The 15584-nt window shown below is 37.3% G+C and overlaps 1 protein-coding gene across 5 annotated transcripts in view; it reads left to right on the forward strand.

Moving 5' to 3' along the window:
• Nucleotides 1–593: 593 nt before the first annotated feature.
• The window catches only part of LOC147022551 (zinc finger protein 462-like), a 322942-nt gene continuing 307951 nt past the window's right edge, over nucleotides 594–15584 (forward strand). For 4 of the 5 annotated variants that reach the window (XM_085887239.1, XM_085887241.1, XM_085887242.1 and 1 more), the window contains exon 1: nucleotides 594–749. The gene's annotated coding sequence lies outside the window, so the exon portion shown is untranslated. Of the gene's footprint in view, nucleotides 757–15584 lie in introns of all 5 variants that reach the window. The other variant, XM_085887240.1, reaches the window with a different exon arrangement.

Below are 15584 nucleotides of genomic sequence, written 5' to 3' on the forward strand. Positions count from 1 at the left end.
CTCATTGAGTCATGGTAGTGATGACCCCTCATTGAGACATGGTAGTGATGGACCCCTCATTGAGTCATGGTAGTGATGACTCCTCATTGAGTCATGGGAGTGATGGACCCCTCATTGAGTCATGGTAGTGATGGACCCCTCATTGAGTCATGGTAGTGATGACCCCTCATTGGGTCATGGTAGTGATGGACCCCTCATTGAGTCATGGTAGTGATGACCCCTCATTGAGACATGGTAGTGATGGACCCCTCATTGAGTCATGGTAGTGATGACCCCTCATTGAGTCATGGGAGTGATGGACCCCTCATTGAGTCATGGTAGTGATGGACCCCTCATTGAGTCATGGTCGTGATGACATCACATCACTACCATAACACAATGAGGGGTCCGTCATGTTCATCACGACCAATGGCGTTTGTTTTTGTCTTTACTCGACTCAGAAAGTTTGCCGCGTTTCAGGGTCCGACCACATGACGCCCCCAGAGGATATTTTTACTTCATGTTAAATTTTCCCATTTCTGGTATTTCCAGGTCTTTGTAAAACATTGTTGGGAATTAATTAACGGATATAAATAATTTTCTCCGATGTTTCTCCAGTTTAACGGAAGGTATTTCCACTTCCGGGTCACGTCGTTCACCCCGCCGACGTTGCCCGGTGATGGGCGGCCTTGCGAGTCTCGGTGAGGGAGGACCTCGTTCTCCACTCAGTGCTTGAGTCGCTCCTTCGTCGTCCCTCGGATATCTTCAAGGTACGATGTGAGTGTGTTCGAGTCGGGAGCGCGGAGGGGTTGGCGGGAGGTTGAGAGGGTCGTTCGGGCGATCGTTCGTTTGAGAGACAAAGGGGACGATGAGGATGAGTCGGTGGAATGGACACCAGGAGTCGGACACGGATGTGCGATGGTCCGGGTGATCCACAGAACATGTCGGCTTGTGTCTCGTCATTAACAAATTGGAGTGACGTCGAGGGACGGGCCAAGGGTTACCCTGTGGTGACCATCACTTGGTTAGTTGATTCCGACCGATGGCCGTCCGTGAGGGTCTTTATCACGTGACGTGTTCTCCATGGATTCTGGGTGAACATTTCCAACGGACCCGTCATCGAGACCTCCGGTCGCTGTGGTAACCTTGGGGTTTCGGACGGAGCGAATATTTATTTGACCATGTTATTGGGTTCGTGCCTCCCTTGGTGGAAGGGGTCGTGCACCCTCATGTTGTCCTCTCGAGGAGCCATTGGCAACCTCTGGAAATTAAAGTTGTGAAGAGTTTCACTCCACAGGGTGGAGTGTGTCACGGGGGGTTCACCCCCCCCCAACCCCTCCACAGGGTGGAGTGTGTCACGGGGGGTTCACCCCCCCAACCCTTCCACAGGGTGGAGTGTGTCACAGGGGGTTCACCCCCCCAACCCCTCCACAGGGTGGAGTGTGTCACGGGGGGTTCACCCCCCCCAACCCCTCCACAGGGTGGAGTGTGTCACGGGGGTTTCAACCCTCCCCCCCACCCTCGACTGATACACTCTTCCCCTCCCCCCTCCTCCTCCTCCTTTTCCCTGATTGGTGTTGTCCTTGCTGAACATAGTGAAGGGGTTTTACCGTCCATACTCCCCAACACAAGGAGATGATTTTTCCCATTACCATGTACTAAAAAACTCTCAATGAAGTTCATCACAAGGAGATTATTTTTCCCATTACCATGTACTAATAAACTCTATTAATGGAGTTCATCACAAGGTGATGATTCTTCCCATTACCATGTACTAATAAACTCTATTAATGAAGTTCATCACAAGGAGATTATTTTTCCCATTACCATGTACTGATAAACTCTATTAATGAAGTTCATCACAAGGAGATTATTTTTCCCATTACCATGTACTAAAAAACTCTATTAATGAAGTTCATCACAAGGAGATTATTTTTCCCATTACCATGTACTAATAAACTCTATCAATGAAGTTCATCACAAGGAGATTATTTTTCCCATTACCATGTACTAATAAACTCTATTAATGAAGTTCATCACAAGGAGATGATTTTTCCCATTACCATGTACTGATAAACTCTATTAATGAAGTTCATCACAAGGAGATGATTTTTCCCATTACCATGTACTAATAAACTCTATTAATGAAGTTCATCACAAGGAGATGATTTTTTCCCATTCCCATGTACTGATAAACTCTATTAATGAAGTTCATCACAAGGTGATGATTTTTTCCCATTACCATGTACTAATAAACTCTATTAATGGAGTTCATCACAAGGAGATGATTTTTCCCATTCCCATGTACTGATAAACTCTATTAATGAAGTTCATCACAAGGTGATGATTTTTTCCCATTACCATGTACTAATAAACTCTATTAATGGAGTTCATCACAAGGTGATGATTCTTCCCATTACCATGTACTAAAAAACTCTATTAATGTAGTTCATCACAAGGTGATGATTTTTCCCATTACCATGTACTGATAAACTCTATTAATGAAGTTCATCACAAGGAGATTATTTTTCCCATTACCATGTACTAATAAACTCTATTAATGGAGTTCATCACAAGGTGATTATTTTTCCCATTACCATGTACTAATAAACTCTATTAATGGAGTTCATCACAAGGTGATTATTTTTCCCATTACCATGTACTAATAAACTCTATTAATGGAGTTCATCACAAGGTGATGATTCTTCCCATTACCATGTACTAAAAAACTCTATTAATGAAGTTCATCAAAAGGAAATGGTTTTTCCCATTACCATGTACTGATAAACTCTATTAATGAAGTTCATCACAAGGAGATGATTTTTCCCATTACCATGTACTGATAAACTCTATTAATGAAGTTCATCACAAGGTGATGATTTTTTCCCATTACCATGTACTAATAAACTCTATTAATGGAGTTTATCACAAGGTGATGATTCTTCCCATTACCATGTACTAATAAACTCTATTAATGAAGTTCATCACAAGGTGATGATTTTTTCCCATTACCATGTACTAAAAAACTCTATTAATGAAGTTCATCACAAGGAGATGATTTTTCCCATTCCCATGTACTGATAAACTCTATTAATGAAGTTCATCACAAGGTGATGATTTTTCCCATTACCATGTACTAATAAACTCTATTAATGAAGTTCATCAAAAGGAAATGATTTTTCCCATTACCATGTACTAATAAACTCTTGATGAAGTTCATCATAAGGAGAGGATTTTTCCCATTACCATGTATGAAAAAACTCTATAAATGAAGTTCACAAGGTGATGATTTTTCTCATTACCATGTACTAATAAACTCAATTAATGAAGTTCATCATAAGGAAATGATTTTTTCCCATTACCATGTACTAATATACTCTATTAATGAAGTTCATCACAAGGAGATGATTTTTCCCATTACCATGTACTAATAAACTCTATTAATGAAGTTCATCATAAGGAGATGATTTTTCCCCATTACCATGTACTAATAAACTCTATTAATGAAGTTCATCACAAGGAGATGATTTTTCCCATTCCCATGTACTGATAAACTCTATTAATGAAGTTCATCACAAGGTGATGATTTTTTCCCATTACCATGTACTAATAAACTCTATTAATGGAGTTCATCACAAGGTGATGATTCTTCCCATTACCATGTACTAAAAAACTCTATTAATGTAGTTCATCACAAGGTGATGATTTTTCCCATTACCATGTACTGATAAACTCTATTAATGAAGTTCATCACAAGGAGATTATTTTTCCCATTACCATGTACTAATAAACTCTATTAATGGAGTTCATCACAAGGTGATTATTTTTCCCATTACCATGTACTAATAAACTCTATTAATGGAGTTCATCACAAGGTGATTATTTTTCCCATTACCATGTACTAATAAACTCTATTAATGGAGTTCATCACAAGGTGATGATTCTTCCCATTACCATGTACTAAAAAACTCTATTAATGAAGTTCATCAAAAGGAAATGGTTTTTCCCATTACCATGTACTGATAAACTCTATTAATGAAGTTCATCACAAGGAGATGATTTTTCCCATTACCATGTACTGATAAACTCTATTAATGAAGTTCATCACAAGGTGATGATTTTTTCCCATTACCATGTACTAATAAACTCTATTAATGGAGTTTATCACAAGGTGATGATTCTTCCCATTACCATGTACTAATAAACTCTATTAATGAAGTTCATCACAAGGTGATGATTTTTTCCCATTACCATGTACTAAAAAACTCTATTAATGAAGTTCATCACAAGGAGATGATTTTTCCCATTCCCATGTACTGATAAACTCTATTAATGAAGTTCATCACAAGGTGATGATTTTTTCCCATTACCATGTACTAATAAACTCTATTAATGAAGTTCATCAAAAGGAAATGATTTTTCCCATTACCATGTACTAATAAACTCTTGATGAAGTTCATCATAAGGAGAGGATTTTTCCCATTACCATGTATGAAAAAACTCTATAAATGAAGTTCACAAGGTGATGATTTTTCTCATTACCATGTACTAATAAACTCAATTAATGAAGTTCATCATAAGGAAATGATTTTTTCCCATTACCATGTACTAATATACTCTATTAATGAAGTTCATCACAAGGAGATGATTTTTCCCATTACCATGTACTAATAAACTCTATTAATGAAGTTCATCATAAGGAGATGATTTTTCCCATTACCATGTACTAATAAACTCTATTAATGAAGTTCATCACAAGGAGATGATTTTTCCCATTCCCATGTACTAATAAACTCTATTAATGAAGTTCATCACAAGGTGATGATTTTTTCCCATTACCATGTACTAAAAAACTCTATTAATGAAGTTCATCACAATAGATTATTTTTCCCATTACCATGTACTAATAAACTCTATTAATGGAGTTCATCACAAAGTGATGATTCTTCCCATTACCATGTACTAAAAAACTCTATTAATGAAGTTCATCACAAGGTGATTATTTTTCCCATTCGCATGTACTAATAAACTCTATTAATGAAGTTCATCACAAGGTGATGATTTTTCCCATTACCATGTACTAAAAAACTCTATTAATGAAGTTCATCACAAGGAGATTATTTTTCCCATTCGCATGTACTAATAAACTCTATTAATGAAGTTCATCACAAGGTGATGATTTTTCCCATTACCATGTACTAAAAAACTATTAATGAAGTTCATCACAAGGAGATTATTTTTCCCATTACCATATACTAATAAACTCTATTAATGAAGTTCATCACAAGGTGATGATTTTTTCCCATTACCATGTACTAAAAAACTCTATTAATGAAGTTCATCACAAGGAGATTATTTTTCCCATTCCCATGTACTGATAAACTCTATTAATGAAGTTCATCAAAAGGAAATGATTTTTCCCATTACCATGTACTAATAAACTCTTGATGAAGTTCATCATAAGGAGAGGATTTTTCCCATTACCATGTACGAAAAAACTCTATAAATGAAGTTCACAAGGTGATGATTTTTCTCATTACCATGTACTAATAAACTCAATTAATGAAGTTCATCATAAGGAAATGATTTTTTCCCATTACCATGTACTAATATACTCTATTAATGAAGTTCATCACAAGGAGATGATTTTTCCCATTACCATGTACTAATAAACTCTATTAATGAAGTTCATCATAAGGAGATGATTTTTCCCATTACCATGTACTAATAAACTCTATTAATGAAGTTCATCACAAGGTGATGATTTTTTCCCATTACCATGTACTAAAAAACTCTATTAATGAAGTTCATCACAATAGATTATTTTTCCCATTACCATGTACTAATAAACTCTATTAATGAAGTTCATCACAAGGAGATGATTTTTCCCATTACCATGTACTGATAAACTCTATTAATGAAGTTCATCACAAGGAGATTATTTTTCCCATTCGCATGTACTAATAAACTCTATTAATGAAGTTCATCACAAGGTGATGATTTTTCCCATTACCATGTACTAATAAACTCTATTAATGAAGTTCATCACAAGGAGATGATTTTTCCCATTACCATGTACTGATAAACTCTATTAATGAAGTTCATCACAAGGAGATTATTTTTCCCATTCGCATGTACTAATAAACTCTATTAATGAAGTTCATCACAAGGTGATGATTTTTCCCATTACCATGTACTAAAAAACTCTTAATGAAGTTCATCACAAGGAGATTATTTTTCCCATTACCATGTACTAATAAACTCTATTAATGAAGTTCATCACAAGGAGATTATTTTTCCCATTACCATGTACTAATAAACTCTATTAATGAAGTTTATCACAAGGAGATGATTTTTCCCATTACCATGTACTAATAAACTCCATGAATGAAGTTCATCAAAAGGAGATGATTTTTCCCATTCCCATGTACTGATAAACTCCATGAATGAAGTTTATCACAAGGAGATGATTTTTCCCATTACCATGTACTAATAAACTCTATTAATGAAGTTCATCACAAGGAGATTATTTTTCCCATTACCATGTACTAATAAACTCCATGAATGAAGTTCATCAAAAGGAGATGATTTTTCCCATTCCCATGTACTGATAAACTCCATGAATGAAGTTTATCACAAGGAGATGATTTTTCCCATTACCATGTACTAATAAACTCTATTAATGAGGTTCATCACAAGGAGATGATTTTTCCCATTACCATGTACTAAAAAACTCTGAATGAAGTTCATCACAAGGAGATTATTTTTCCCATTACCATGTACTGATAAACTCTATTAATGAAGTTCATCACAAGGAGATTATTTTTCCCATTACCATGTACTAATAAACTCTATTAATGGAGTTCATCACAAGGTGATTATTTTTCCCATTACCATGTACTAATAAATTCTATTAATGGAGTTCATCACAAGGTGATTATTTTTCCCATTACCATGTACTAATAAACTCTATTAATGGAGTTCATCACAAGGTGATGATTCTTCCCATTACCATGTACTAAAAAACTCTATTAATGAAGTTCATCAAAAGGAAATGGTTTTTCCCATTACCATGTACTGATAAACTCTATTAATGAAGTTCATCACAAGGAGATGATTTTTCCCATTACCATGTACTGATAAACTCTATTAATGAAGTTCATCACAAGGTGATGATTTTTTCCCATTACCATGTACTAATAAACTCTATTAATGGAGTTTATCACAAGGTGATGATTCTTCCCATTACCATGTACTAATAAACTCTATTAATGAAGTTCATCACAAGGTGATGATTTTTTCCCATTACCATGTACTAAAAACTATATTAATGAAGTTCATCACAAGGAGATGATTTTTCCCATTCCCATGTACTGATAAACTCTATTAATGAAGTTCATCACAAGGTGATGATTTTTTCCCATTACCATGTACTAATAAACTCTATTAATGAAGTTCATCAAAAGGAAATGATTTTTCCCATTACCATGTACTAATAAACTCTTGATGAAGTTCATCATAAGGAGAGGATTTTTCCCATTACCATGTATGAAAAAACTCTATAAATGAAGTTCACAAGGTGATGATTTTTCTCATTACCATGTACTAATAAACTCAATTAATGAAGTTCATCATAAGGAAATGATTTTTTCCCATTACCATGTACTAATATACTCTATTAATGAAGTTCATCACAAGGAGATGATTTTTCCCATTACCATGTACTAATAAACTCTATTAATGAAGTTCATCATAAGGAGATGATTTTTCCCCATTACCATGTACTAATAAACTCTATTAATGAAGTTCATCACAAGGAGATGATTTTTCCCATTCCCATGTACTAATAAACTCTATTAATGAAGTTCATCACAAGGTGATGATTTTTTCCCATTACCATGTACTAAAAAACTCTATTAATGAAGTTCATCACAATAGATTATTTTTCCCATTACCATGTACTAATAAACTCTATTAATGGAGTTCATCACAAAGTGATGATTCTTCCCATTACCATGTACTAAAAAACTCTATTAATGAAGTTCATCACAAGGTGATTATTTTTCCCATTCGCATGTACTAATAAACTCTATTAATGAAGTTCATCACAAGGTGATGATTTTTCCCATTACCATGTACTAAAAAACTCTATTAATGAAGTTCATCACAAGGAGATTATTTTTCCCATTCGCATGTACTAATAAACTCTATTAATGAAGTTCATCACAAGGTGATGATTTTTCCCATTACCATGTACTAAAAAACTCTATTAATGAAGTTCATCACAAGGAGATTATTTTTCCCATTACCATATACTAATAAACTCTATTAATGAAGTTCATCACAAGGTGATGATTTTTTCCCATTACCATGTACTAAAAAACTCTATTAATGAAGTTCATCACAAGGAGATTATTTTTCCCATTCCCATGTACTGATAAACTCTATTAATGAAGTTCATCACAAGGTGATGATTTTTTCCCATTACCATGTACTAATAAACTCTATTAATGAAGTTCATCAAAAGGAAATGATTTTTCCCATTACCATGTACTAATAAACTCTTGATGAAGTTCATCATAAGGAGAGGATTTTTCCCATTACCATGTACGAAAAAACTCTATAAATGAAGTTCACAAGGTGATGATTTTTCTCATTACCATGTACTAATGAACTCAATTAATGAAGTTCATCATAAGGAAATGATTTTTTCCCATTACCATGTACTAATATACTCTATTAATGAAGTTCATCACAAGGAGATGATTTTTCCCATTACCATGTACTAATAAACTCTATTAATGAAGTTCATCATAAGGAGATGATTTTTCCCATTACCATGTACTAATAAACTCTATTACTGAAGTTCATCACAAGGTGATGATTTTTTCCCATTACCATGTACTAAAAAACTCTATTAATGAAGTTCATCACAATAGATTATTTTTCCCATTACCATGTACTAATAAACTCTATTAATGAAGTTCATCACAAGGAGATGATTTTTCCCATTACCATGTACTGATAAACTCTATTAATGAAGTTCATCACAAGGAGATTATTTTTCCCATTCGCATGTACTAATAAACTCTATTAATGAAGTTCATCACAAGGTGATGATTTTTCCCATTACCATGTACTAATAAACTCTATTAATGAAGTTCATCACAAGGAGATGATTTTTCCCATTACCATGTACTGATAAACTCTATTAATGAAGTTCATCACAAGGAGATTATTTTTCCCATTCGCATGTACTAATAAACTCTATTAATGAAGTTCATCACAAGGAGATGATTTTTCCCATTACCATGTACTAATAAACTCTATTAATGAAGTTCATCATAAGGAGATGATTTTTCCCATTACCATGTACTAATAAACTCTATTAATGAAGTTCATCACAAGGTGATGATTTTTTCCCATTACCATGTACTAAAAAACTCTATTAATGAAGTTCATCACAATAGATTATTTTTCCCATTACCATGTACTAATAAACTCTATTAATGAAGTTCATCACAAGGAGATGATTTTTCCCATTACCATGTACTGATAAACTCTATTAATGAAGTTCATCACAAGGAGATTATTTTTCCCATTCGCATGTACTAATAAACTCTATTAATGAAGTTCATCACAAGGTGATGATTTTTCCCATTACCATGTACTAATAAACTCTATTAATGAAGTTCATCACAAGGAGATGATTTTTCCCATTACCATGTACTGATAAACTCTATTAATGAAGTTCATCACAAGGAGATTATTTTTCCCATTCGCATGTACTAATAAACTCTATTAATGAAGTTCATCACAAGGTGATGATTTTTCCCATTACCATGTACTAAAAAACTCTTAATGGAGTTCATCACAAGGAGATGATTTTTCCCATTACCATGTACTAATAAACTCTATTAATGAAGTTTATCACAAGGAGATGATTTTTCCCATTACCATGTACTAATAAACTCCATGAATGAAGTTCATCAAAAGGAGATGATTTTTCCCATTCCCATGTACTGATAAACTCCATGAATGAAGTTTATCACAAGGAGATGATTTTTCCCATTACCATGTACTAATAAACTCTATTAATGAGGTTCATCACAAGGAGATGATTTTTCCCATTACCATGTACTGATAAACTGTATTAATCAGGTTCATCACAAGGAGATGATTTTTCCCATTACCATGTACTAATAAACTCTATTAATGAGGTTCATCACAAGGATTGACTGACTTTGGCATTTTGACCATTGACTTTGTGGGATGCCGTCCTGGGGGCTCAATGTAGGGTAATGTGATGGCGACATCACAGCGCGCGCACACACACACACACACACACACACACACACACACACACACACACACACACACACACACACACACACACACACACACACACACACACACACACACACACACACACACACACACACACACACACACACACACACACACACACACACACACACACTTCTGGGTCTTTTGGCTCTCCGAGATAAATATGTTGTTGAATGGCATTTCGTGCAAAATACAAGTTTTCTAAAACAAACATTTGTGCATAAATATGAAGAATAGTAACGAGACGGTGAATTAGATACAAATACAGTGTGATGTACAAACGAGAAACTGGTGCTCCTCGTGTTGTACAGAACAAGTACATACATTATCGAGTGGAATGTTTCGTATGTAATTTATATATAATATATGGGAAACGCCCTGAAACTGGACATTATGAGGTTATTTACCTGAAGGTTTTGCCGAGAAAAATAAATGGTCACTTTTGTCGTATGATGTAAAATCAAGGAGATAGCGGGACGTTCGGACCGACCGAGTCAATGCGCACCCTCGTCTATTGACCACAAACTGTGGGATATCTTGATAACATTAACAAAACAGATGTGTGAAGATGGTTCATACATTTTTTGGGGGAAATAGGGCACAAATATTGTTTTTTTTTGTTATGAACGTTTATGGTGAAGAACGTTTTTTTCTGTAAAGTTTGAAACTGTTACCTTTTACAGCGGTAAATGTTTAATCTTAATTATTAATTAATTAATTTTTTTGAGCACAGGCCCCCTTCGATGGCCCGGGCCCTCGGTCGGTGCCCGAATGCCCGACCGCTCAGTCCACCCCGATAAGGATACAGACAGAGTCCAATGAGAGAATCGGAGGATAAAGTTCAAAATGGTTCCAGGTAAAGACGAGTGAGGAAGAAATCCTGTCTGTCAGGTTGTTCAACGTTGTATTGGACTGTGTGTTTCATACAGTTGATAGACAGTCAAGGAGGGGAAGAAGACAACATTGAAGATCAAACTGTGTGATTACAGTATCAGATGATGTTTGCTGTTTTTTTTTTTTTCTGGCTGTGTTGGTTACAGCATCAGCAACGTTCCTCAGAAGGATCGGCAATGAAAGTGAGAAATTTGGTTTGAATGTTTGATCCATATTTCTAAGACAAAGTGGATGATGGTGGCAAGGCAGAATGAAAGGGGAGATGAAGAAATGAAGATGAGGGATGAGGTTATTGAGAACGTATGCTCGTTTGTGTACTGGGGTAACAAGACAACAGATGAGACAGGTTGTGACAATGAAGTGAAGAGAAGTCTGGCATTGGTGGGAGAGGACATTCAATCATCTTAGCCGAGATCTCTGGAGGAGAAGCGAGTTAAGCCTGCAAACTAAGATGAAGGTCTACAATGTAGCAATAATCTTGTATTTTTGTACACCGCTCATTCCCAATTCCATATCCAAGTGATACATGACGTCATTGCCTGTGCCGAAGGAAGGGAGTACTCGGTTTTCACCCCGTTTTGCTTGTTTAGTTTGTTTGTTTGTTTGTTTGTTTGTTAATTGCTGGAATCCTTCGGATTTCAGCAATTATGTTGGTCGGTTGTGCGTGTCATTCTGTGTGTCTGTCTGTTTGTGTGTTTGTTTACCCTGCAGCAGCTACACCGTTTCAGCGATAATGACCAAACTGGGGGTACAGATGTCGGCCATGGTCCAACTTAGACACTCGTCGTTTTGGTGAGTCTAGATCAAAGGTCAAGGTCAAGGTCACCGAAAAACCGAAATTCTTATTTTCGCAATAACGTCTGCTAAAATGGTCGTATTGACTTCAAACCAAATCCAAAATGTGCATCTTCCAATACTGCAACCAACCATATGTCTCATTGGGGGTATCACACCAACACCCTACTTAGCGGTCAGGGGTCGAATGTCAGGGGGGTCGGATCAAAACTTTCAAATTGTGATAAAAACGCCATTTCAAGTCCGATTGACTTCCAAGTTGTGATCATGACCAAACTAAGTGCTATAACCCCTTAAACAGTCGCACTATCGACTTATAAGAACCAAATTGATTTCCAGGTTTTTTAGTCCGTTTGCCACCCGTATATGTTCTGTACTTCACCTTGTTGTAATGAGAAGTGTATTGTTTTTTGATGGTTTCGTACTCACATGGGTCTATAGAAAAAATTTGGCTTGGTTGCCAGAGCGGCAACCTTGGGGAACTCCACTAATTTGCATAAATCCAAGATGGCCACCGCGGACGGGGGTGGAATATAACTTTTCAACCAATTAACTTACGATCACGCGTGATACCTCTTTTCCGTATAATTTTGACCTGAGGAATCGATTTCTGAGGTCAATTTTGTGATTCAGGGTCAAAGGTCAAGTTCAAGGTAATTTTCGGCCAAAAATGAATTAATATAATAATGATTAAATTTTCAGAGCGATGGTGGTCAAGCGTTTATTCATTAACGGCGATCACTCCCATTCATCATCAGAGACGAATGCAAGATCAAGATGTTTAGTTTCCTCGTCATCTTCCACATCTGCTTCTCCTTCCTCTTCCACTTCATCTTGGTCTTCGTCTCCTGTCTTGAACGGGTTGAAGCATGCGTCACTACAAACACAAGCGCAGTACACAGTGCATGATATCTTTCCATGGTGACAGCTGCAACGTTCAGTGCCGCACGCCTTCACCGCCGCCTTACAGCCGCACCGCACTACATCCATGAGATCTTGGGGTCCTGGGGGCTGATCGGAGGTTGTTGGTACTGGGGTGCCATCTTTTATTTCCCACCCATACTTCGTGATGTCAAGATCAGGTGGAGCCTGCTGGTCAGCAGATTTTGCAAGTATGGTCTGCATCCCTGGCTTATCGCGGCCATACTCCAGCATACCTGTGGGATGAGGTTGCTGGAATTCATGTGAGAGGACATGGGTAGTGCGTCGACCATTGGGTGTGAATACCTGGAGATCGAAGTTGTCAAACCATGCGAAGATGATGCCGACGGTTCTACACAACCCCATGAACTGGTGGAGAACCTGTGCATTGTCACCTAGTAGACGAGCGGCCGATTTTCGTAATCTCAGGGCCTCATCGTATGAGGTCGTGAAGCCATGCTCATGAAGGAGTTTGAGAAGTTCGGAACTGCCGTGCCGGTGCAACAGTTTGATGGCCAGTCCGAATGTTGTCTGATTTATGGTACCTGTAACGTGATTCTGAATTGACTGGCTCAGGCTCAGAGATTTATTGGTCACTTTACCACCGGAGACTAGGTCCGAAACCAACTTCAACAAACTTGGGCTGGTCGCCTTGATTGTGTTGGCCTGTGTAAATTCTGATAGGTCATAATTGGCACTGCTGTACTTGACCGACCGTGCCTCATGCTTGATCTGCCTCACCACAGAAGCAATGCTCCTCTCATCCATATCATCTACCTTAACTATCTTGAGACGTTTAGCAACGGACTCGCAGAAACCAACAATGGTAGCACATCCATCTACCTGAACAATGATAACATCCTTACTCATGCAGTCAGTCAACTTGCTTAACATGTCACGTCGAGCGAGCTTGCCACCTCGATCCGAGTACAGGGAATGCAGTTCAACACTATTCCATATTCTAGACCTGTCTCGGTTCATGTACTCAATGACTTCCTTCAGAGCATTGTCATCTGCACTACCAGTTGGCAAATCGGCATATGTGGGGACTTTCGTGAAACTGTTATAGCAGCGGAAGTGGTACTTGCACTCAGCAGAAGGTAGATCAGAAACAAAAGCAAGGTGCATCTTGACCCTTCTCGCGACATCATCATTACGCTGCTCAGCAACATCAAGGAGCATATCTTTCAGAGTTGGGAGTGGGTTACGTTCTGTGTCAAAACGTTCTTCGGTCATACACTCACGATGCGGTCCCATCTTTCTGGGTGTCTATCATCAATGGGTAAACATTCCTCACTACAGAACATACAATCACGTTTGTACTCAAACACACCTTTGTCAGCGACCTTAGTATGAGACCTTGTAGTTGTCCTTACACCCTCATCTTCAGCCTTTCTTTTCTGTGACTTTCTCACTCTCTCAATTTTCTCTTTTGATGTATAAGTACAGTAGCAACCTTTGTGGCAGGCTATGCTTGCCACATCTCCACCACCATCAATAATGTTCTGTAGCTTCGCCTGCAGGTCCCCATCTCCACGGGATTTGGCGCACGAGATGAGCTTCTTGATCCCGATCTCGGTGAATTTCGTTTCTTCTCCGTGACACACTGGGAGAAGACACCTTGAGTCAGCCATCATACGTTTCTCTGAAAAGAAGAAGAGGCGAGATTAGAATCCATGGGATCGTTCATCAACTATCGAGTAGGAGTGATCTGCAGTTGTTGCAGGGGTCAAAAAGTTTTAAACCCCTCAATAGGCCAAAAATGCCATTGAACTTGACATTTGACCCCGAACCACACAACTGGCCTCAGAAATCGATTCCTCACCTGAAAATTATACGGAAAAAAATGTATCACATGTGATTGTAGGTTGATTGGTTGAAAAGTTATTTTCCACCTCCGTCCGAGGAGGCCATCTTGGATCTATGCAAATTATCAGAGTTCCCCAAGGTTGCCACTCCGGCAACTAAGCTAAATTTTTTTTCTATCGACCCATGCGAGTACGAAACCATGAAAAAACAATACACTTCTCGCAACAACAAGGTACTCAACCTGGCAACTGGTCTATTTGTTTTTTTAGAGATCATGGAGATATGACAAAGTTATTCCGGCAATTCCTTGCTCGACGAGAAATTTCATTTGTTTGTTTGTCCTGGCAATATCTCAGCCGTCCTTTGGATTAGGACGCTGAAATTTGGGAACAAAAGTGAAGATGTGCTTTGGCAGAAATAGTATTTTTATTTTTTTGATGACTCAATTATTTGATCAATTAATTAATATTACTGATTTATTTTTGAATTATTTATTTTCTTTCTCATCTGGGCAATATTTCATGCACATTTTGAGCTCGGAAGCTGATAATTGGACATGACAGTGAAATCGTGATTTGATTATCAAAGGTATTTTTGATTTATTGATTAATCAGTTGATCAATTGATTATTCATTTTTCAATGAATTACTTGATTTTCAAAAAGTTACAGATTTGGATGAAACGGTGGTGGTTTCGGTATGCTATTCGGCAATTGATTGAGAAATGAATTATTTTATGATTATTATTTATTTATTTTAATTATGCAATTAATCAATCAATTATTGTACACAGCTACCTCCCATTTCCGACTCGGTGTGCTGCACGGCGGCATCGCCGGG

Source organism: Eptatretus burgeri, chromosome 7 (assembly GCF_056783735.1).
Source record: "Eptatretus burgeri isolate ZD-2024b chromosome 7, Ebu_testis_v1, whole genome shotgun sequence".
In the NCBI taxonomy this organism is placed as follows: Eukaryota; Metazoa; Chordata; class Myxini; order Myxiniformes; family Myxinidae; genus Eptatretus; species Eptatretus burgeri.